The sequence below is a fragment of the Schistocerca serialis genome, chromosome 2 (genome assembly GCF_023864345.2).
Source record: "Schistocerca serialis cubense isolate TAMUIC-IGC-003099 chromosome 2, iqSchSeri2.2, whole genome shotgun sequence".
Lineage (NCBI taxonomy): Eukaryota > Metazoa > Arthropoda > Insecta > Orthoptera > Acrididae > Schistocerca > Schistocerca serialis.
The window spans coordinates 678,999,578-679,025,897 of record NC_064639.1 but is presented as its reverse complement, the minus strand read 5'-3'; the positions used below and the strand labels follow the sequence as shown (position 1 = coordinate 679,025,897).

At 38.2% G+C, this 26,320-nt stretch overlaps 1 long non-coding RNA gene across 1 annotated transcript in view; it reads left to right on the top strand.

Annotated features, from left to right (window-relative positions):
• The first annotated feature begins 10,897 nt into the window (after positions 1 to 10,897).
• LOC126457783 (uncharacterized) overlaps positions 10,898 to 26,320 on the top strand; it is an 83,686-nt gene continuing 68,263 nt past the window's right edge. The window contains exon 1 of the long non-coding RNA XR_007585525.1: positions 10,898 to 11,002. This is a non-coding gene — a long non-coding RNA (uncharacterized LOC126457783). The remainder of the gene's footprint in view (positions 11,003 to 26,320) is intronic.

Below are 26,320 nucleotides of genomic sequence, written 5' to 3'. Positions count from 1 at the left end.
AGGTGAACGACTTCACGGTCGTTGCCTCTTCTGTCACTTTGAAAAGCTTCTCGAAGAATCTTCTTAACGTCGGTCATTGGCTCTTGGAATGTAAGCGAGGGCCTTTGATCACACGTGTGACAACTGAGAAACACTAGAGCCGGTTGGGTGATGCCCGGACGGCTGAATCGACAGCTTATGTGGGGAGGGTGATGGCTTCTCCTGAACGTGCTATTCTGACTTGCAAGCACCGGCCATTGCCACTGCTGCTCTGCCCACTGTTTGCCAGTGTGTAACTCTTCTGAACTAAACTAAGTTTTACATTTATTTTCTAATTTCTACTTCACTTCACATTGATTTCACTAATTTATTTACCTATCTTAAGTACCACTCAACAACACATGGGAATGGAGTGCAGTGTCACAATAATGTTGACAGGTGAGTGTACCATGTTCAGAGATGTAGGGATGAGTAAGCCCATGCAACATTATACCTTACCACAACCTGACCTGGACCACCAAAACAATCATGTTTGAGAATGCTGGATTTACCCTCATATGGCAAGAGCTGGGAAAATGTAATGCATCCAGCACCTGAGATGACAACTACTTCCTAGATTTGGATCTAGTCAATGATCTTTCAAATAATGGCAATGGTGAAGCCTTGCATTTTGATCATGTTGTTATGTCTCATGCTGACTGATGATCCAATGAGGTATTATGTTCACTGAGAATATCATCCTGTTCCTTCTACCAGCAACTCCTATCATTTATTTGTCCCCAGTACCATGATAGAATTTCATATGAAGGATGTAGACAACATCTCTGACTTTTGTCCCTTCTGTGTAGCTTCATCATCATTGTCTTTGTAGGTGAAGTCTGACAAGTGAAGTGGGTTTCAGTATGCAACAAATTAGTGCTTTAATAATGTTTCTGATACCTCATCCTTCCTCACAGGTGTAAACATCCATACCAGGTCACATTACTTGTACCTTACAAGTTGTGTTTGGTGTTATGAGTTTCATTCAAACGAAACCTGGTAGGTTCATGTACCTTTGCCTTACACATAAGGTGGCACCATGTAACTGTGGGTATGGTAGCACCATCTATTGGTAGAGAGACTGATTCGTGCACACCAATTGATGTTGCATAGTGCCAGTATGGTTTCATGCTGAAGAGAAGGTGGTCACACAAGTTATTGTCCACTACCGAACATGCAGGCGAATGAGCAGGAACAATGAGGAGTGATTCGATTTTTGGCAGCAGAGGGAGCTGGAGGCCGTGAAATGTTTCAACAGATGAAGGCTGTGAGTACAGACTGAGTCATTCAAGTGTTGTGAAATGGCACAAACAATTCCTTGAGGGACGAGAGTCACTAGAAGACGATGGTCATCCTAGACAGGCTCATCATGTCATCAAACCGGAAATGGTTGCGAAAGTGAATGTTTTAGTCTTGGACATCCGCAGAATCACCATGGATGAGATCCATCAGTTACTGGGTGTTAGCATGGGCACCGCCCACACCATAATGCACCAACACTAGAACTTTTGAAAAATCTGTGCGCAGTGGGTTCCCCACCAACTGACCACCAAACAGCAAAATACTTGTATGGCGCTATCTTTGAGTCATTTACGACGTTATCATGAAGAGGAATATGGCTTTCTGCTGCATATTGTTACACATGATGAAACATGGTGTCACCATTTTGAACTGGAAAGCGTGACTTCACCACCTCCAAAGAAATAAAAGGCTGTGCACACCAGTTCTGGTAAGGTCATGATGTCCTTATTTTTTGACCACAAGGGCCCACTGCTTGTTGAGTTCATGGAACAGGGAACCACCATCAATACCCAGCATTATCAAGCCACTTTACAGAACCTTAGATGAGCCATCAAGTCAAAACACCAAGACATGTTGTCCAATGGTTTTATTCTCCTGCATGATAATGTCTGCCCACACATGGCCAATGCAATGAAGACAACATTGTAGCAGTTTTGGTGGGAAATGCTGGAACATCCGCTGTACAGTCCCAACCTTTCGCTGTGTGACTTTCATGTGTTTGGACCTCTAAAAGAAGCTATTCACAGACATTGATTCGCAATGGGTGACAAAGTGTGTGACTGGGTCCAGGCCTACTAGCTTCTTCATGGATGGAACTGATTGGCTAGTGTTACAATGGGATAAAAGTGTCAACAGTTTTGATGACTATTTTTGAGTATCTGTACTGTGTATAATTACATTTTTGGGTTAATAAAATCATTACTCTTACTCTACACTAGTGGCCGGGTTCCATTTGAATGCCCCTTATAATATCATCAAAGGTCCATGTGCACATCTAGTGTCTTGTTTAGGCTGTTCGTGTGATAAGCTGTTTTATGAAATTTGTCATCTGGGAAATACTGGCAAGTCACCAATAGCAGATCTTCCACTAGGCTAAGAGGACTGCCAAATTTGTTTATCAAGGCCATTAATTACTATGATAGCATGTACAGAGAGGCCTTAGAAATTCAGTAGCATAAAAACAATTTTAACAGAAATGGAGGAGGATTGAAATTAGAAAAGTTGTGGCCCTTAGTGCTAACTAAAGCAAACGGCATCAACTCTTCCCCTTTACAAGCTCAATGACACACATCAGTGTGGATACACGATCTTAGGCAGTGATCTGACAATGTTGTGAACTTATTGTTAGATGGAGACATATTAACAGTTTGGCTTGCTGAGACCGCTTAACCCTTGAGTGGGCACCCCTACATATAAAGTGCACCAAACACAAATAAAATTGTTTTGCTGTGTTCCAATGTTGTTTCACAATTCTGAGTCCATACCTATTCCTTCAAAATTGCTTCAGCTAACACAATGATAAACATCCAAGTGAGAAACAGTAATATAAAATAAACTGTTGGCACGGCCAGAAAAAATTTACAATCTGTCCAAGAAAGTGACCTATATTCTGAGTTGACACCACAGTCCCACAATAAGGCAGTTGTCTATGAGATAATGAGTAATGAAATGAGTGGTTGGCTGGGATCTGACATAAATGTGCTGTTTACTGCTTTGAGTGGATCATTAGCATGGAGTAACACCTGTCTGTGGCAAAAAATGATATAATGAAAGTTTATTTAGTGATTGTTTAGTTAAACAGTGTTTTAGCACGTATTGATTGCACTTTTACATTTTTACTGTGGTAACATAGAGACAGCCAGTCTTCATAGGTGTTGAAAGTACACCACATGCCTACTCGTGTTGTGAAAATTGGTGTGCCCACTCAAAGGCTAAGTTTGAAACTGCTATCTGAGTATTTGTAGCCTCTGTGATGTCTCTACAATTTGGATATGGAATTTTTAAGTAGGAAAATAAGACTTGGACCATGGCTTCATGCCCATGAAGGAGCTATTTGTAGTGATGGGGAATGACTTGAGGGTGTTGTAGAATGACCTCAGTCAGGGTTCAGCAATTGGCTTGATCCTGCAAGTCATCTGTAGTCATCTGAAATTGTGTGGCATACCAAAAGCTGTCATGTTGTGTGTCATTTTGCGACTTAATAGTTGTTGACTACACTTCTTGTTTCTTTAGAGTAGTGCACAACATATCCAGGTCTTCTGCAATGGAAAAATGAGGTGTGTTGTCCTCTCTGTATGTTCATTTTTCTGCTTGCCAGTCTGGTTGCAGCTATGTTGTTGAGAGCCTTGGATGTTGACTGGCAATTACAACAGTATTCTGCAGTTTCTGACACCACTTCAGAGTGTTGTTTTGTCCTGTAGAGCTCAGTGTCAGTGACTGATGAACTTCTTCTTGAACTAATGATGCTACCTCAGCCTCACTGGTTTTGACAGTCAAAGCTGCTACTTTCAGCTGTGTGGAGTTATGTGAACAGATGTCCTAAAACCCTTCTTTGACTATTTAGTGTTTTAGTGATGGTGTGGTCCTGATGACCTTCCATGATTGCCAACAGTATGAGATTCAAAAGTATGGTTCACTGCCTCAGTGTGCTGGAACGACTTGATGAAATCCTCTGTTGTGGCGACAACCTGTGAAATTTGTCTCAGCTCTTGAGCTTTAATACATTCTCAAAATTCTGCTCGGTTTTCACATCTGTGTAAATGTAGACACTGGCTAGGTACTTCATTTCATCCTACCTGTTTTATTTAATCACTCAATGAAATTCCTGAGTCATATATTTAAATCCTGACTAGCATCTGCCTAGAAAATTATTGGATGCCTGATGTGCGTCTCAATCAGCAGTGCTTTCACATCCCTTAGTACCTAGGCAATGTATACCACCAGAGAAACGTACTACTTTCATTTGGGTTCCTACCCATGAAAGAACTCATTTCTGCTTTGTCTTATAGATTACGTGGTGATGTTGATGTTGTAGATACCTGATGTCTCCACCAAACTAAGCAACATTGAATCTGGAATCAAGTACCAACTGTAAGAGCCAGATCATCAACAAGAACTAACACTTCACACAGAAAGCATGTTTAGTGAGTACACATGTGGCTGAATTGCCTGTTTCAGCAGAGACTGCTCATATTCATATGTGGATTGAATCTTGTAGTAAATTACATTATTTCACAAACAAGTACATTCTAGAACCTCCTGTAAAGTACAAATCTTAACCAATAAAGAGTAACAAAGTTGAGGATTGAACTGGCAGCCCATAGATCATCAGACGGTGACTGTAAATGCTACACCACAATAGGTGAAATGCAGCATGAGGCAGTTTCACACTTTGTGCACATATTTTGTCAGTACTGGAAGTCTCTTTGTTCTGGTTGACCTACTTTTATTTCTTCATTGATTGTCCTTGGTGTTGACGTACTGCATTGTGATACTGGCTGAAAACTTGAGTGTGGAAGTACAACACTGACTGCTTTAAATAACGTAGCCAACAGGTGCAAAGTTGCATTTCACAGTAGTTTACTTTCACTGTTTACAACCCCCCCCCCCCCCCTCAATAATACCCAGGTAAATATAGCCAGTGCACTATTGTTTAAACTTTCCATAAGCCTCATTAATAGATTGCAGGCGAACATCCACATACTGCTACAATAATTTCCTGTTGAACATGTTTGAGCAGTAAAAACTTAACCAAAAAGTTCTTCACAGTTCTTGAAGAATAGAAAGGTATGTATGGAGCAGGCGCTGTCATTGTTTTAACACATGGCCTAATTGTGTAACACATATTTCACAGATGCATTGTTGTTGTTCTAACCAACACAGGTTTCTCGTCTGAAACTCGGCCATGAACTGACTGTCTCATGACCAAAACTTGGGCCCTTATACATCATCAGAATAATAGGTACTGAAACTACACATTGTTCAAAGTTAAATTTACAGAAATTACAATTAAAACTTAACTCATTAAATTAACTGAATACATCAAAAAATGCCATCCTTTTTAGAGCTTCTTCTACTACAAGAGTTAGGTTGAATTATTTGATTAAATGATGAAATTAACTTATATCACTACTTAAACAATACTTTTGATGAAACTGAAAATTACTTTGGAATTAATGAAGGACTGGGTTTGCTAACATGTTTTTGAATAGAGCCAAACAGACACTTTAAGATTACTAGTACTTCATCTTCCAAATGCTTATAATTAGTGCAGAATTTATATTTGTTTATACGTCAATGATAGAATTTAAGTTATGAAACAATTACTGATTTTACCCTATGACAAAAGATACTAACTAGGAATATTCAAAGTAAACTAAAAAACCAATTACATACATAAAACTAAGTACAAAATTAGATGTGGTGTTATATTCTTTAAAACTGAGGGCTAGTCTTTCTCTTTTATGAAAATGCAGATTATATTCAAAACAAGAGGGGAAGTAAAAATATCCCAGCTTGCTTCATCACATCTTAAGTCGTGAGTTCTGAAGCAGACTTTGCAGACAGTAAAGTGTGTCATGCTTGTCTCATTGGAATAGGAAAAGTGGGACCCTTCATGATATGATGTCATTGTTTAGACTGGGGCCTTATGATCTAATGGGAAGGTTGTAACTTGAGCTAACATAGACTGATATAGGGAGCTGCCAGCTTGATTCTATTCTTCAAAATTGATTGGCAGCACTTGGTAAAATGTCAGACTGATTAGTTTTAATGCTTCTTGAACTTGTTATCTTGAGTACAATGACCAGAAGGGAACTGTCATATGCACATACAGTGTGATTCATGAAGATATGCAAATATTTTTATATATTATTCTACAAGTAAAACTAAAGAAACAAGTTTATATAAATAGAAGTCCGCAAATGTTTGAACTGTAACTGCATAAAGCATGATTTCCATTTATTTTGTTGTTATTGATCTGGTTAATCTAATAAAACATGCCCCAGACGTGTATCTGCAGTAGTTTTCCAGAACATCCAGAGAAGCAAAGAAGTAATTTCATAAATTTTTTAATTTATTAACTACTTGGCCCAGTTTGTTTTTTAAATATCAAACAATTGCACAAAATTTTCAACAGAAGTTGTAGAGAATTTAATTTTGGATAAATGATGGTAATAATATTAACTGAAACTGTATGAATGTGTAAAATAATCTGCTTTTACTAATACCATAGCACATGTGAATTCATGTTAAACTGGAAAAAACAAAGCTCAGTGCTAAGGAAGTTGTACATGTACATAAAGTTTCACAATACGCTCAGAATAAATGTTCAAAAATATCTCCACTGAGTTCAATGCATTTAGCTGCACATGTAAGAATAGAGTTTGTTGCTTGTTTCAGTACCACAGGGTTGTTCTTAATTTCATCTATTGCATTCATAATGTGAGCAAGTAATGCCTCACGTGTATTGACTTTGTTCTCATAAACTATGTCTTTACTTTACTTTACTTTACTATATCTTCATCATTTACCAGCCATGGCTGGACAGACTGCGTCACAAATACAATGTTTACCAACTAACATTTATACAACACCATATACAAAATTTATATTACAAATAAAAGAAAATATTTATGCAGTGCACAAAAACACATAGAACATAGCGGGAATGAAATATAACTAAACAGGAAAGTAAAACTTCATAGTAGCAAATGAAAATACCATAAAGAAAAATGTCACACACACAAAGTTTCATTTTGGCAAAATATGTACTTTAAGTAAAACACAAAATTAAATGTATTGTTAACATAAGAAGAAGATTAAATTTAGGCAAAATTATATATATAACATAACAATATTTATTATTTTGTCCATTCAGTAGAACCGCTGTAGAAAAACTCTTCCGATGAATATAGTGGATGTTGTTTCAAGTCCTGAGCAATTTTTTTACGAAATAATTCAGGTGGCAGGGATTTCACTTCTGGAGGCAGTTGATTGTACATTTTTAGGGCGACTGTTGGAAAGCTGTCTTGTGTACTTGATAGACGACACCTTGGCACTTCAATGTTCCTCTTACAGCGAGTGTCATGATTATGTATTTCTTGTCTTATGCTAAAATTCCCTTGTTTTTCTTTTATATACATGAGACAGAAATACACATACTGGCTAAAGACAGTCATTATGCCTAGCCTGGTGAAAATAGGCTTACAGTGGTCCAGTCTTTTGCTAGAGGATATGATCCTGATGCCTTTTTTTTGTAATAGCAACACATCTTTGCTGCCTGAGGAGTGTCCCCACAACAGTCCATAGCTAATGTGGCTGTGGAAGAGTGCATGGTAGACTATTGTGAGAAACTGGTCAGTTATTACCCTCTTCAGCTTCCTCAGGAGGTATATCACACGAGAAAGTTTGGTGCATACATATGCAGTGTGATCATTCATGGAGAGTTTGCTGTCAATCTTGAAGCCCAGTAGTCTGACAGTCTCCATGTTTTCTTGGTCTTCAATGTTGTTTAGACTGCATATCAAATGTTGGGTTTTTTCTTCATTGATCTTCATTTTGTTTATTACGAACCATTCTTTTATTTCTTCAAACATCAAATTTGATGCACCAAGAGCTTCTGCGGCTGTATGTCCTTTGGCAATAAGGGTAGTGTCATCTGTAAACTGCAACATTTGACTATTACAGCTCATATCATTGACATATATGAGGAATAGGAGAGGTCCTAAGACTGATCCTTGGGGCACTCCATGTTCCAGTTTTTGTTCAAGAGAAGTTGCTCCATGCACTGATACTACCTGCTTTAGGTTTTCCAAATAAGATTGGAGTGTTGATAGAACAACACCTCCTACACCATAGCATCTTAACTTGGCTGTTAGTGTTGTGTGTGAGATGCAGTCAAAGGCTTTGCTGAGATCACAGAGTGTCAGTGCCACACTCTCTCTCTCTTCAAAACTTTGTCAAATTGATTTTAATAAGTCCAGTGTGGCTGTCACTGTTGATCTCCCTTTGCGGAATCCATGCTGTGTGTTTTGGAATAAGTTGTTTTCCTCAAAGTAATTCAGTACCTGGCGGTGCATCACAGACTCAGTAACTTTGGCTAGTACTGGTACCACTGAGATTGGTCTGAAGCTGGACACCTCACAAGGATCCCCCTTCTTATATATTGGTACTGTGTGTGCCAGTTTAAGGAAGTCTGGGAAGACACCAGAAGATAGACATTTGTTTATTGCTATGGCTAGTGGCTGAGCTAATTCTGCAATAATTTTCTTTAGCAGTGTGCAGGACATGCCATGGATGTCTACACTTTCTGAGTGTTTGTAGGAGTTCACAATTTTTATCATATCTTCAGGGTGTACTTCCTTCCAGTTTTTAATACTGCAACTGTCTGCATTTCTTATGTTTGCAGTTGGATCTAGGTCAGAGTGTGGAATTTCACTCACTGTCTTTTCCACTATTCTGACAAAATATTCATTGAAGTCATCAGGGCTACACGAATTTAAGCAGAAGGTAATCTTCTTTCTGTTCTCATTTACAAGATTCCAGGTAGCTTTACAAGGATTTCAGGCCTCTTTAATGTATGTATCATTATATTTCTTTTTTGCTTCCTCTACTGCCTTCCTATAAGCTTTTTTGGCTTTTAGGTAGTTGCGGTGATGTAATTCTTTAGCTGGAATGTCTAAAGCTGATTTCATTCGGTCCTTGCACATTTTTACAATACACTTCAATTTATTGAGCTCGGCGGTGTACCATTGTTTCACATTGATAACTTTCTGCCTGCCTTGTGATTTGTCCAGAGGATTCTTCACTGGTCTTACCGGAAACATGTCATCAAATATTGCTTTTAAGGTTTGGAACAGACATAAGAAAGAATCATTGCCTACTAACTCTGCAATTTTCTGCTGCCAGTTTACACAAGATAGAGCTGCTTTGAGATCATTTAGTCTCTCTTCTTTAACAAATTTTCTTTTGAATGTGTAATTTGAATGCCATGTGCTTATCTGTGGTTTGCTCCTCATACTGGTTTCCATTACTAGTGCACAGTGATCTGCTATCATAGGTTCAGTTACACTGAGTTTATAATCCCAGATGTTGAGGTTGGTGATTATGGTGCCCAGGCATGCACCACCCCTTGTTGGGAGCTTATTTGCAATAAACAACCCATAACTGGTAATTAATCTCATAAAGAGCCTCTCTCTGGCATCTCCATCACCTATGTGTATGTTAAAATCTCCACACAGTGCGATTTTTGACTTTAGGCGTGTTAGGTAACACAAACAGTTCTCCATATGTCCAATAAAATTCTAAAAGTCACCATCTGGTGAATGGTACACAGAAACAACAACTAAATCAATATTTGTTAATAACAGTGCAGCTAATTCAAGATCAAAATCCACACAAAAACTGCTTGAGTCAATTTCCTTGATGCTATGATCTCTGTTGGCATACACAGAGACCCCACTGTGGGTTGCATTTCTTCGAAACCAAGCACTGGCCATGTCTAAGTATTCAACAGATTTATAGAAATCACCTTCTGCTTCAGCTAGCCAGTGTTCACAAATACATCAAACATCTGGTTTAATTTCTTCTATAAAATATGATAGGAGATCCATTTTGGTTATTATGCACTGCACATTTACAATTGCAATGATTATAGGCATATTGTTTTCAGTACTAGAAACATTCTTGTGCAGTGATCCTTGTTTTTAATTTCATAATCTATTTTATTGGCATAACGGATGGTCTGCGGAACAAAAAATGCTTAATTACAAGATTTTTGGGCCACACAGCAGTGTCCATTAGCTTGTCTTTTAGATGAAAGTCTACACCATTCTTAAAACTACTATTTACACCCTTAGATTCCAATTTTTCTACGTGAAAGTTGCTATGACCTGGTAGGATTTTCTTCAAAAAGTTAATTACGTTTTCTGCTGTCGTTCCACTTTTCGCCTTTCCTAAATGAAACCATGCTCTCTTTTCCCCATACAGCATTCCTTGGTCATCACCAGTGCCTATTATTTTATTTTTCCTGTCACTAACACTTGAATTCCAACTACTGAGATGGCATTGGTTGGAGGAGTTGATCTGATAGTCACTGTCTGTGGCAGTTTGCATGGTATATCTGTATTTAGCGCTGTATTGTTTGTTTGTTGTTCTGCAGAAGTTGTTGGGGTTTTCTTGTCCCTATGGCGAAAACTTCTTTTCCTAGAACTTACCACACGCCACTCTGTATTGGGTGAGAGTTTATTTTCTGAGGAATCTGCAGAGTTGTAGAGACTATTTTCGTCTTTATTAATGCCAGATCCTGTTTTGTTGACCGATACATTGTTTACATCAAAACACTCATTTGATTCCATGATATCAGTTTGATTACAATTTACGGTTGGAGATTTTTCGTCTGGAATGATCTGTTTTCCTTGTTGTAGAAAGGGATTTGAACAGTTTCTGTCACTACTTACATTATTACGGCATTCATCAGCGCCGTTTTCTCGATCACCAACAGTTGTTTTGGATGTGTGAGTCGGGTTGCACAGCACATTAACCACAATATGGCGTCTATGTTTATCTGCCGCCAAATCCGTTTGTTTACCATTTGCAGTACCAATGTTTTCCTGCACAAATTCACTTTCTTTGCTATAACCACTTTCCAAGGAGTCAGCACCGTTTACAAGTGGTTTTTCACGTATGTTTACGTTATATTTTGGAGACTGCAATTCTTCAATCTTAGAATCAGCACTGATAATTGTATCCAGCTTTTTATTCATTGATATTTTATTTGTTAACTTGAGTATATTTTGCAAGTATTCTAATAATTTTACGTCACCGTTCATTTCAATATCACTTTTGTGTTTCTGCACTTCAGGTTCATGTAAATTTTCGCTACTTAACCTCTTTTCGCAGGACACACAGTGAAACTTAATTCGGACTTTAGAACATGCTACTGTACGAGCTTCACTGTTACTAACGCCTACACACTCGTTGTGAAAGGATTTATTACACCATAATCCACAAACTAGCACTATATCTGTCGTTTTAATAACTTTTTGCACGCTTCACGTGATCGAACAACATCACTTGCCGCCATCTTTCATCCATCCCCATGCCCAAAAATCCATTGGTGTTAAATCAGGTGATCTGGGTGGCCACAGACATGTATCACCATGACCAATCCATTTCTGGGGAAAATGTTCATTTAAATGTATTAGTAACAGTATTGGTGGAATGTGGAGGCATGCCTTCATGTTGAAAATACATTGCAATCGTGCAGAATGTGGAACATCTTCAAGCAAGTGGGGCATTTCTTCTTGGAGGGATTGTAAGTATGTCTCCCCAGTTAGACATCCTGGTAAAATGAAAGGTCCAATAAAGTGTGTATTGATTACACCCTGAACAGGAAGACACTTTCATTAGCAAAAACTTAGCATCGGAAATAAGAAAGAAAAAACACTATAGCTTAAGTAACCGTAAAATTACAGGCACAAAAACTTTTAGTCACTTTGGCTGTCATCATTTACCATGAATAATTTCAACAGCTGCTGTTTCAGCCATGTTTAAAATTTTGAAATGTATTTGTATAACTGCTGATTAGTATTTAACCAGCTGTGCAAGTACAAGTGAAGGCAGGATCTCCTGGATGTATATGATACACTTTTTGTTTATGGTAAGGATATACATTATTATATTTCAGTGTACGCCATTACCTTAGACTGTGAAATGCCTAATTGTTGAGAGATACATCATGTACTGGTACCCGGGCTATGTTGAACAGCATCCATAATATCCTGATCATCATCTTCATGTGTTGAGCACAATGTGCTGATTATGAACACTAGGTAGAGAACTTGTCTCCTGTAACATTTGAAATACTCTACTAATACTCTCATTTGGAATCCTCTGAGTTGGATAACCTGTGTGATATTCGTTAACTGCAGCCATAGCATTACCACCACATTTGCCATAAATAAACACCATATCGGCGTATTCCTCTATTATAAATTTGAAAGGCATCCCTTTTTTATAAATAATCTACAAACTACATCAATTACTATGTGGTTTCACTTAAATACACTGTTGTTATTATGTTCTTTCACTGAACAACACGGAAAACTAACTTGTTTCAAGGTTAAGAAATGACTGAAACAACTCACTAATGGTTGCCAACAATGACATAAACATTTTTACATTCTTAATGGAAAGTAAACAAATTTACTTGTATATTAATGTTTGCTTCTCTGGATCTTCTGGAAAACTACTGCAGATACACATATGGGACATGTTTTATTAGATTCACCAGACCAATAACAACAAAATACATGGAAATCATGCTTTACTTTAACCTCGTACAGTTTTACAATGGCTTCATATTAGCAAAGTTGCTAAACTCTAGGTAAAATCTTTTATTAGCCATAACTCTATAACCAAAGATTTGCAGACATATGTTTATCGAACAATTTTCTTTAGTCTTACTTGTAGAATAACATATTAAAATATTTGCATATTTTCGCAAATCAACTTGTATGATGCTGCACTTTCTACTTAATCAGCTACCGATGAAATACACATGTGAGATTCTTTTTATGACTTTGGTGAAATTTAAACTTCTGTGAATCAATGTGAAACAGAAAATCACACTAGTCTTCCAAGTTTACGCACAAGTGATTAAATGATAAACATATTGGGTCTACCAGAGCCAACAAGTTATAAAGTAATTGAAGTGGTTGAGTTTCTGTACAAGCAAGAACAAATGTGCCGTGGATTCAGTCCCTGGAAGGTGATGAAGTTTGGGTAGGACAATTGGAGCTGTGCTGGGCAATTTTTGTTCTTGAGATTGTACACTTAAAATGGCCACAGTGGTAATTGGTAAACAAACTGTATGGGCTGTTGTGCATGCACTCTGATTTTCCTCTCTGATTTAAGCTTGTGGCAAAGGGAGCCAGTCTGAATTGGTAGATCTCTCATTAGCTGTCATCACTACTCTAGAATCTCAATATTCACTGAAAGTCTTGGGGAGCCCTCATAAACATAAAAATAGTCATCAAATGACCTCTTTCATTGAAAAAAAAAACCAGCCATACACACAACATTGAGCTGAAAGCATAAGGCCCTTATGCACTACTTACACCTAGCAAGCAATATTGGACCATTCCACAGAATGACTGCCAGTTCTTATACAACCACTGCTAGGTTATTTGAGCACATTATTGATAGACAGAATTGTAGTGGCCAGTTTCAGTGGAGTCATCTTATTCATATGCATGAGTTCCTGTTGCAGTTGAAAATCAAAGTCTGAGTGAAGTCCATAGCAAAGATTCAGCCATGTGTTCATAATGGTGTGCATTCACAGAGCATCTTAATCACAAATGTAAGAGTGTGCTTAACGGAATGGTGCATGGTGACCACTTTATTGCTTCAGGAACCAGCACATGCCTCTTTTTTATGTGATGCTTTGTGCAGTCGGACACAGGCTTAATAGCATCACTAAACTGTGAGGTAACCTCCAGACATAGAATGTCAACTACTGGATCATTTGGTATGGATACAAGATGTACAGTATGTTGACATGGGGGGAAGCCTGTAGATGACAGCTCAAAATGAGAGTCACGAATAAGCGGGATTTTATTCTACAGACTTTGTGTCAGTGCAGTGGTATCAAAATCTGAAAAATTCTCAAGGGGATAATTGATCTCTGTCAGATGTAAGTCCCTTTGAAATGAATCTTGCCAAAAAGTAATTAAGTATTATAGCTTTTCTTCATTAAACCAATCTTTGCAATGTATTATTTTCTCTTATGGTACTCTTATGTCCTTTTTCTTTTCCACTGATCTGTAATCTTGTGCATGTACGTGGATCTCTTGCCATATTTCCTACTTAATCACAGCCAAGACATACATTTAATAAAAATAAGAGCCATGAAGTGTCCCTAATGACCTCATCAACAGGATGTTAAGCTATAATATTCCTTCTTTTTTCTACATATGCAATTATAAACCTGCTTTTATGCCCCTCTGTCTATATCCAACTCTGTCTGTCTGTCTATCTGTCTGTCTGTCTCCCCCCCCCCCCCTCTCTCTCCCTCCCTCCTTCCCTCCCTCCATCCACCCCTCCCTCCCCCCCTCTCTCTCTGAACTTATTACTCTCTTCCACCCCTTCTTTCATGATCTGTTAAATTTCTGTAACTGTCTTACATTTGCTTATCTTCCAATCAAATTAGTTAATTTCATATGATCTACAATTTTATCATTCAGTTATATATTTTACCATCTTCACTTACTTGTACTGTCTGTTTTTACCTGTTTCACTTCACCTAATTGTTCAAAATATCTTTGATTATATTTAGTATTTTCTGAATAAGTACAATCCTTATGTAACTGCTCCCTTTGTCATTTAATATTTCTCTTGGCTATTGGACAAATGAGAGAAGAGGGATTGGAGATTACATACAGATACACAAGCAATTATTGAATTCCACCATATACCTGAAACCAACCTACGCACTGCTTCCTAAGCTCATAGGGACTTACATTTAATGATATTATAGAAATGATAATAGTCAGTTTATGGAAACACAGTTTATTAATTCTTGTAACAAGTAAATGGTCCTTAATCCATCTCATATGCAAGTTCACAGCATTCACTGCATCTAGCCACAGTGTAAAATTTAAGTTGAAAAGTATGTTTTGAAGTTTGAAGTGTTAAACTGATTAAATGACACACTATGTCACTTTTTCCAAGATCACTTTGTTAATGCTGAAACACCCACATGGCATTAATGGCAGCAACACACATAATATTTGGAGATTTCGCTTCTACTTATAACTTCTGATTCCTTGCAAATATATTGACAAAACTTCTTCCAAAATTGTAAAATTACTTCCTCTGTTCAATGAGTGCCTCAAAATCTTAATCATCATTGCCCCCAAGACCCAGACTGAACTGTTTCTCCTGCTTCTGCCAAAGTGTGCACAATCTGTTGTGAGGACTCTCTGTGGGTTGGTGCAAACTGTTATGTACTGGAACCTCCCACAATGCCAGCAATATGATATGAATTGCAAGTAGATGTTTATAATTGATTACTTACTGCAGGTATCAACAATGGTATATTTACAACTCCACCCTTCTTTTTTTTGTCGTATCACAAAATTTTCTCAAAATAACAGAACTCAAGCCTCCAGAATCAAATGCCCTAAGTGTCTAGATTCTCAATTGTCAGTTTACACTTTTACAAATCTTGGAGCAATGTAATCATGCTAACTCTGTAAGGCTTTAAATTTTGACATTTACTTTCCACAAAATGCATTAACCTATAGGGAATACAGATATTAGCATATAATAATAGTAATGTAAGAAATGCATATGGAAAGAATTTATGTAAATCTCTGCACAATGTTTTACACTGTTACAGGGGAAAATGATTCTTAGTCATATGGTACAGCAGCTGCAGTGTTCCTCTAAGAAAGTCAATTTCTTCCACAACTAGCACTGCTCGCTTTTTGTTTTGCAGACAGACTATACTTCCACCGCATTTCCTGTCCAGTTTTTTTACATGAATAAACAAAAGTAAGTTCAATGAACTCTTGTTTATATGGTGGAGCTGTTTTTAGTTTATGAAATGATTTATTATTTGCAGTTGTCAAATGGGCTATTATGTAAATGTGTTAAACTGTCTAACACACTGAAGAGCCTGACACAAGTGTAACATGCTGTCAATAAATATTCAACAATGTCGATTTCATTGTATCCACTATCACTATCTGAAATATGTTTCACAGCAGGAGGGGTATCAAATGTATCAACCTGGCCTCAGCTATCCAGCATCTGAAGAGGCCCGATGGCTTAAACTGTCTCCTTCTGCAACATAAGTATGTCACCTAGACCTTACTGAATTTCAGGTATCTCAACATAGGACAAGCAGTGCTTTGCAGCAGATTGTTGGTCTAGACTTGAACAGATCTTAAGAGTCCCACTGCATCAGACATATTCACTGCCACCTTGGAAGATATGTCATGGATGCGTGGGAAGTGGCTCCACTGAGTGCAGCCCATTGTAAAATTGTCAGAAATTTCTGCATGGAAGAGATTTATGCAGTCTTCTAGAAACACAATTAATGCTGAGAGAAGAACAGTATCTTTCTGGTCAATCATTAATTCACCACCAAGTGACTACAACACAGTTATATGGCTTCAAATATGCCATCAATGATAGACAGCATCAAAGTTACACATTTACCAATCCAATCCCATCAACACCGAAAAGGTCACTGACAACATGACACAGATTGTAAACTTTTCAGCGATTGTTTATAGGAACGTATTTTACATAGAAGCTCACTTAACAGCAGCAAACACATACTCATTTGACAAACTGAAAACAACTCCACTATATAGACATGAGCTACTCACATAAGGGAACTGGACATGAAATGCTGGGGAGGTAGAGTATGTCTGCAAAATGAAAAACAAGCAATGCTCATGGTGGCTGAAGTTGCATTTCCCTGAAGAACATTACAGCTGCTGTACAGGATGACTAAATAGTTTTCTGTCTGGCAGTATAGAAGAGCATGCAAAAATTTACATGGATTCTGTCTTTATGGATTTCTTGCATAGAATTATTGGTAATTCATATCTATAGTCCATGTAGTGTTTATTGCGCTTTGTGGAAAATAGACACCCCCAGGTACGTCTGCTCACTGCTTCATCAGTGATTTATAAGTTGCGCTGTGGATGTTCACTATAACTTTGTGAAACTCCCTGTAGTTGATTTTTATGAAGTTGTGGGGTAGGTAGAATGTGGAATCATCTGCTTCCTCTTCAGTTTGCAGATCTATGAAGGAGGGAAGTGCATGACTACATTCCAAAGACCTATCTCTGCTTGTGCTTTTACCCTCCACCCCCTTCTCCTCCACCCTCTTACACACCCAGAAAACCATTTATGCCTTTATAAAACTCTACTGTGGTTTTGGAAGTGGTACATAATCCCTCTGCCCTGTTACACCCCCAGAAAACCATTTATCCCTTTGTACAACTGCAGTGTGATTATGGATGTGGTACACACATTTAATATATGTTCTTAACTCACTTCATTTAACAATAAACATTAATTTTATACCATTTAAACAGTATTTTGTATAGAATGTGATTTTTTCCATCACCTGCAGTGCAGACACTATCACTCCCAGAGAAAAAAATGAATCGGACCCTTTTTATAGGGAATTTAATGTGGTTTAATTTTGTACTGGGAAACATTTTCACTAGAAGCTTTAGTTTTCAGTATATTCAAGAAAAACATAAAAAGCAACCTTTAAGGACCACCCTCCCCCTATACCAACACTCACACCCATCTGGTCAAAATTTTTAGTATGTTGTTCATGACACTCTGTCCTACCACAACATGAGGATTTGTGACTTCACAATTTTTTGTCCCTTATTGACTGAACTACTGCACTCAGCTGTCATTTTGCCATTCATTGTCACACATTCAACAATTATGCATGATTTCAGCATCATTTCTCATGAAGAATCTTACTTAGGACAAACAAATGATACTAAAACAGACAAAAATGTTGTACCCTACATTGCTGTGCGTCCTTATTTAGATGTAGAGAGTGTACATAAAGCCCAGGAACACTTTCAATTATTTATTGCACAAGAACTAAACATTGTATAGGTGTCAAACATATTACATTTTGAAGAGAAACTGAAAGTTTTTTTTTTATAAACATTCGTATGCAAACCATGAGAGACCCGGCAGACATCAGTTCGGTAATCGAATTCTTGCCATACCTGTCCCAGCATGGCATCGTTGATTGTGGCAGTCACTTCCTGTACTCTCTCCTGGAGCTCTGCTACGTCATGTGGTAGAGGCGGTATATACACCAGATGTTTAATGTGTCCCCACAGAAAAATCTCACACAAAGTGAGATCTGGTGGTCGGGAAGGCCATTTCAGGAAACATCTGTCTTCTTCTGTAGCATGGCTGATCCATTGATGTGGCAGTTCTGTGTTCAGGTACTCACGAACTTCACAATGAAAATGGGGTGGAGCCCCAGCCTGCTAAAAGATGAATGAAGAGTCCGATTGCATTTTAGGCATCAACCATTGCTGCAACATGTCGAAGTAGGAATATCCGGTGACAGATCTCTCAGTAAAGAAGAATGACCCATACAGTTTTCGATGTGACAAGGCACAAAAAAACATTTACCTCTGGGGAATCACGCTCAAATGGAATGCTTGGTACTTTGCTTGGATGTTTTGTACCCCATATTCGACAATTATGCCTGTTCACTTTCTCATTAGTGTGAAAAGTGGCTTCTTCGCCAAATATGAAGTGATCAACAATACCATCCCCATCCTCATTTAATTGTTGCAGAAAAAAAAAGCATGTCTTTGTTGTCATCATTGAGCTTCTGCACTAGTTCCAATTCAAATGGTTTCATAGACAGCTTATGTAGCTTCTGTCGCAGGACTTTCCACACTGTCATAGGAGCCATTTCAAGGCCGTGGGATGCATGATGCACTGATTTCTTTGGACTCCTTATGAATGTCTCTCGTATGTGCTCCCCATTCACTCTTCACTCACACTGGGACATCCACATATCTTTGCCGGGCACAAACAACCCATTGTAACAGATTTATTGTGCCAGTGGTAAATGGTCTTCCTTGTTAGTGGCTTCTTGCTGTACTTGGTTCTAACCATCCGTTGAACAGCTGAAGCACACTTGTTTTTGTCAAACTCCAACACACAGAAAGCTCACTCCACGCCTTAACTCACCATGTTTACAGCTAGCACTGACTATCGGCAAAGTACCAAACTACTCTGTGGTGGTATACATGAAAAAATAACTTTCAGGGCTTCTCTTCAAAATGACATATGTATGATATATGTACAATGTTTGGTTCTTGTGCAATAAATAATTGAAAGTGTTCCCAGACTTTATGTGCACCCGGTACTACAGTTTCTTAGATACTTAGTCTAGGTATCGCTGCTTAAATTTAATCACAAAACTTTATAGTTCAATGACACTGTGTGAGTGTTCATGACTCCAATCATTACAAACAAATGCATTAATTATGCCCATTTATTCATCAATATTGCTACTCTGATTGTCAGTTTATTCTTTTATACCAGTCGATAACATCTCTTTTTGTATGGTCTAACCTTTATCCTATGCTATGACCCTTTAGTCTTGCCTGGTAACTTCAGAAACAGATCTTCATATTTGAATAGAATATTGCATAATTTATTGTCCTCATCATCTCCTACTCCTCCAGCTCCATGGATTTTGTTTACAACTTCTTCTTTCTTGTTTGCCAAGGACTCTTCTGGATTTATTTGTACACTGACATTTTGATAAACCTCATATGAACACCTTTTTCAATAATATGTGGATTTTATGTACTTACTTCACATACTCTAACAGAGTTAGCACCTCTCACAGCAGTCATCTTCTCAGTAATTTCTATAATCTTTTCATTATTTATTTTGATGGCTTCATTAGCAAAACTCAAACTCACTCCATGCTCTGACATCCATAATCATTGACTCACAAAGCTGTGGAATTACTATTAAATCATTATATTTTGACCCTTCCTCTATAGTTCCCAATATTACAGACTTCTTAACAGGGTTATTTTGTTTACCTATCTCTCCCATAACCTTAATTTGCTAACTGGTAATTCAGGAATACCTACACCCGTCTTCCAAACTTTTTCATGAAAATTCTTTGAAGCCACTGTGGCTTGGCTTTCAGAATACAAAAGAATACAAATTTCTTCTCCATACACTTCTGCTTTAGTGATAGAAATAACAGCTTCCTTCTGAACTGTTCTTCAGTCTTTATAGAGTAATTCTTCCTGTTTCCTCACTCAAGCCTTCTGCTTCAGTCACAGTTATTTGTCTCTGTCCTGGTCCCAACTTTGCAGTCTACTGTCACCAAATTGTTCATACTCCAGATGTGATCATTGTCATTTTCTCTCAAGGCTTACACTGAAATTCACCATCTCTGTGATTATTGATTCTTCATTCTTGGCAATGGGTAGTGATTATTCCATTGTGGTCTTTGGTTCTACCTATACATAAGTCTGTTGCCATCTCTGTGCATATTTTGTTCTGGTCCATTACTATTATTATTTCACCACAGTGAATCTTTAAAAGTCCTGTAATTTTCTCTTCTTCCTTCATTCTCTATCTGTCCAAAAAATTATCTCACCGGACCAGCTGTATTAATAATGGCTGCATATTTCAGAGGTTAACCACCTTGTGACCAATTTTACAGAATGCTCTTCCTCAAATTGTTCATCGAAGTACCAGTTGTTAGCCAGTACCTCTTCCAAAAAATTTGTCAGTGCTCCACTGGTCTCTCTCAAGAATTCTTTATTATACAGTCCATCTATAATGCAATCTTAGGTATGTTATGACCAGTACTTGTAAGGTAACAGGGGATAATATGGAACTCTTTCAAGTATGTAAGGTAACAGGGGATAATATGGCACTCTTTCAAGTAATTTAAAATTTAAAGCACAGCAGCAGAGATAATATGCTGGGCAAAAAAAACCAGAAAATACTTGTTTTGTGTTTTGATGGATGTTGTAGTTCCGTTGGATAGTGTTTTGGTTTTCTTTTAATTGCAACGAATTATATAAGTGTGGTGATAATTTGTAAAATTATATAATGTATTTAGGTTTAAGTATTTAAATATTATAAAATATTGTAAACGAATTGTGGCCATGTTTAGCGATTATTTTGACTACTGTGGTGTCATGTGACCCGACTCAGGACTGTGGATATGAGCGGGAAAAACGTGGTCTTTTGTCGTTGGCCGTTGTGGTAGTGAGTCTGGAGCGGCAAAGTGCCACGAGTGCAAGCATGGACGCCAGGGTATGCGAAGGAACAAAGTAAAAGTGTGTGGGTGTGAGACAAACAGTGTACGAATTGCACCGATTATTATTTGTGAACTTAAAAAATGCATGGCCACAACTTTAAAGTGTTTCTTTTGAATAAATAAGTTTCAATCTGAATGTGTATAGTTCAATTCACTGCTCTTCAAAAGCCAGCCAATATCAGACTCAATAATAGGGGCACAAATGCAACTGTTTACTACCAACCCCCTTTACAGATGAGCCACGTGAAAAATAGGTAGTAAACGAGCCCGAGTTCAGTTGGAATTGGGGGCTCGTCCGGGATAGGACTTTCTTCCATATTCCATAGTATTTCGGAATCGAATGTCCGTCTGATGTTAGGCTTTTGAACAGTCAGTGTGGGGGCTCTGAGCTAAATCGGTGCATTCGCAGTATCGGAGTGTTTGTGCTGGACAAGATACGCGCTGCCCCGTGGTTACGCCGATATAAGGCCACCACGATTGTGAAGCAGTCAGTTACACAGTCTGATGAGTCGACCACGTGTTGCCGCGGGTAAAACCGCCGTGCTTGCCGTGTCCACGTGTTGCCGCGGGTAAAACCGCCGTGCTTGCCGTGTCCACTTGTTGCCGCGGGTAAAACAGTCGTCCGTGCCGCGACACGTACTGCCGCGACAAGAAACCGTCGTCCGTGCCACGTCCATGTGTTGCTACGGGTAAAGCAGTCGAAGCTGTATCCACGTGCTGCCGACGATCAACGCCGTCGTCCATGCCACTGACCAACACGACTACATGCTGCCAGGGGCCTACGCAACGTGTTCTCGCTCCTGATTGAGTTTGCTGTGTGTCCACGGCGCCGATTATGATTCATTGCATAGCTGTGCTGCAGAGCTCACTGCAGACATCGCGTCACTCGAGGATATAAAAGATAAGTACAGCCAGCAGCTACACTGCAAAATTGTGTCCTTTCATTAGCCATGGCCGATGAGACGCGTGAATCTCAAAGTGAAGGCGAATCAGTGGATGTTAGGAGTACCTGTAGTAGCCCTAGCATGCCAAAAGAAATAGGCTGGATACCAGGAAGTGACCTCAGCACATTTTTTGTAAAACTTACTAGTAAATTAAGAGAAATAGACTCGAAAATAGGGAATATAAAACTGCAATAGTTGGAGAAATGGATTCGAAAATAGGGCATATGGAATTAAGGCTTAGTGATAAAATAAAGACAGTGAGTGAAAAATTTGATCAGCTAGACCTCAAATTCCACTCAAATTACAGATAAAGTTGAAAAAACAGTTAAAATTGTTGAGGGAATTATCAAGAGAGTTGATGAGGTTGAAAGAGGCCTAGTAGCCAAGGTGGACACTGTGCAAAGTAATCTTGTGGGGCAGATTCAGGTACAGGAACAGAAATGCACATTATTTCAAAGACAAACAGAGGCAGACATTGAATCCATTAAGATAGGAGTGTTGGATTGCCATAAGGGAATTACTGACAATAAGAAGGAATTAGAAGGGGAAATAAATGTCTTGAGGGAAACAGTTAATACTGTGGCAGCAGGGAATGGAAATTTATTGTTGGGATATCCTCTGGGGCACGGATTTCAGTCAAAACCTTTTAATGGGGAGAATAAATACCATGCAGTTGACTTTCTAGCTGCGTGTAAGGATAACTTTGTGACAGGGATGAGTGAGCAGGCAAAAATTAAATATGTTAAGAGCCAGTTGGAAGGGGGAGCTCAACATGGGCAAACCAAAATGATGATAAATTTTGTGATTTTAAAACCTTCGAAAACCTGTTCTTGAACAAATACTGGGGCCAAGCAAAACAATTAAGATTGCAAAACGATTTTTTGAATGGATCCAGTTACAAGAGTGAAAAGGAAAGTATGAGAGAGTTCTGTGTTAGAGAACTGAATAAATTAAATCATCTGGATAGGCCACTGGGCGTATTAACAGAAATATCTACACTAAAGAGAAGATTACCAGAGTATTTGCAATGGGATTTGATTCACAGTGCAACAGATTCAGTGGAAGAATTTCTTAATTTTGTGGATAATATGGACAGGGCATTGTGTTATAGACCTAAATACATGGAACATAGGGAGAGTGGAAGGTATCATGAAAGGGGAAACAGTATTAATTATGAATACAGTAATAACCATAACAGGTGGAGTGAAGATAGAAGTGATCAGAATAATCAGGATAGAGACTGGAGAAGCAAGCCACAAAGGTATAACAGAAATTTTGGAGGGAGAAGAGACAATTTTGATCAGATGAGGAGTGATAGAGAAGATATGAGAGTAGGAATGCCGGGTGCAAATGGACAGGGTAGGCAATCAAAAAACTAATTGATGCCTCACTTAAGGTCCGCAGGGGGGCTGGTAATTATGTGAACAGGGCCAGACAAGGACATGATGGGATAAGTAATAAAGTCAGCAAGGAAAATAGGGAAATTGGGATATGTCATATGGACGCTGTCTTAGGAAATGAAAATCTATGGGGGGGGGGGGGGGTTTAACAATTATAGAAATACAGATAAAAGGTATAAGAGGAAAAAAGGGAACAAGGCTAAAATCAGCAATGAACAGTGTGAGTTTTACATTGATGACATGTTTAAAAGGGAAGGGAAATTACAAGCAGAGGAGGACAATATTGTTTTGTGTGCAGCAAAATTCATTGAAAGATCAGAGACAGAGGTAGTTTCATCAAAAGGGGGAACAGCAGTGGATATGGAATTAAGGGGCAATGTTCACAGTAATAATGGGTGTGATGAATGGGTAGAGATGTCTATTGGAAATAGTATGGAGAATTGTGGAAAAGGTGAGGAGAGGGTTTATTCAGTGTGATGTAAAGGCTAATATGAGTGGTGTATTTGACAATGTGGAAAATGCTGGTAAATTACCTACTGATAAGGTTACTGTGCTTGTGGGTGCAGGTGTTAACTGTGGTAGTGATAATGACTTCAGTGTGGATATGGAAATGCATAATGATATGGAGAATGTTGCTGTAGGTTGCCCAGAAGATAAAATTGAAACCTATGTTTTCTTAACTGATGATGCAAGCCTCAAAGATGTTAATTGTGGATGGTTAGGAAAGGAGGAGGCTGATTATGATTTGAGTCATTGGGTGTCCTATGCAAAATTACATAAAGCTTTGATGCCTGAAGAATGGGGTAAAATAAAATTTAAAATTGCCAGAAAAATGGAAGAATTAAGTGAAGAAGAGAATGTTGAGTTTGCTATTAAGGATCTGTTTGAAGGGGATACTGATGTATGTTTTGGAGAAAGACCTAAAGATATTTGCATTATGCAAGAGGAAAGCAGGAGTGAAGTAGAAAGAGATTTATTACAGGAATCGGGGCTGAACAGAGTAGAAATAGAGGTGATAACAGCCAATAATTGATATCAGTGTGGGAGGAGTTACAGATATAGCATTATTAGACTCTGGCTCAAGTTTATCTGCAATCTCTGAATCTTTCTGGCAGCAAATTAAAGGTTTAGGATTAATAGAATTACCAGTTACAGGAGTCAAAATTAAGACAGCAACTGGGACATGTAGCAAGCCCATCAGCAGGGAAGTATTACTGGAATTTAATAGTAATGAGTATTGTTTTGATATTAGTTGCTTTGTGGTGAAGGGTTTGGCATTGAATGTAATTTTGGGTATGGACTTCTTGTACAAGTATGACTGTAGCATTTTTGTAAAGGACAGAGTGGTAGAATTTGATGCTGGTGGAAATAGACGAAGAATAGAATTTAAAGGGGAATTAAAAGGAGGTGAGACAATTACTCATTTACAAAGGATAGAAGAGGTAGGTGATGAGATGTGCACTGAACAGCAGATACATGACAAAGTAAATGAAATGGGACATTTAAATGAGGAACAAAAGGTGCAGCTTACAGGTTTATTGTGTAAGCATAAGCATGTGTTCTCTGACAGACCTGGAAAAGTCGTAGATTTCAGTTATGTTTTGAGGGTATTGCCACATGAAGTGATAAGGGCCAAACCTTATCCTATAGCAATAGCTAATAGAGAGGCTGTAAGGGCAAGGATACAGATGATGTTGAAGTGGGGCATACTGGAAATGGGGAGGAGTGAGTATTGTAATCCAATAGTAGTGGTGAAAAAGAGGGATGGTTCTATAAGAATAGTATTGGATGCAAGAAAGCTAAATAAAATAATAGTCAAAGAAAATGATCAGCCAGAGAACACGGATGAGCTGTTGCAAAAATTTTATAATGTTAAAATTCTGTCAAGTGTTGATTTGACTTCAGGGTTCTGGCAGGTGCAATTGGCTGAAGAGAGCAGAAAGTACACTGCTTTCTTATTTGAGGGCAGGACTTATATGTTTACAGTTGTGCCATTTGGTTTATCAATATCTGTAGCAGTTTTTGTAAGGGCTTTAAGTCATGTGTTGGGTGATGAACTAATGAGAAAATTGACAGTGTACGTAGATGACATTTTGATTACGAGTAGCAATTGGCAAGAGCACTGTCAGCTGTTGGAGGATGTATTCAAGGCTATATCTAAAGGGGGGATGACCCTTAAGTTAAGTAAGTGTGAATTTTTTCAAGCAACATTACTATTTCTCAGTCATCAGTTAACTCCTGATGGCATTCTGCCCAATAAAGAGAAAATCAAGGCTATTGTTGACTGCAAGGTGCCAACGAACAGGAAACAATTAAAATCATTTATAGGACTATGTTCATTCTATAGGAAGTACATAAGTGATTATAGCCTGAATTCACCTAACTTATGTAGACCATTAAAGAAAAGTGTAACCTGGTGCTGGACATCTGAGTGTGACCGGGAATTTAAAGCCATCAAGAATAGCTTAAAAAACAGCAAAATTTTGTTCTATCCAGATTTGTCTTTGCCTTTCTATATTGGGGCAGACAGCTCAGATTATGGGATAGGGGCAGTGCTATTTCAGGAGATGGTAGTAGATGGGAAGACCGAGCACAGGGCAATCGCTTTTGCAAGCAGAATGCTGTCCAAATATGAATTAATGTATGGTATCTCAGAGAAGGAACTTTTAGCCATAGTTTTTGGATTTCAGAAGTTCAGGATATATGTGGAAGGTAGGAAAGTGGTTGTTTACACAGACCATAAGGCTCTGAGCTATTTGCAAGAATGTAAGCTGTTAAAT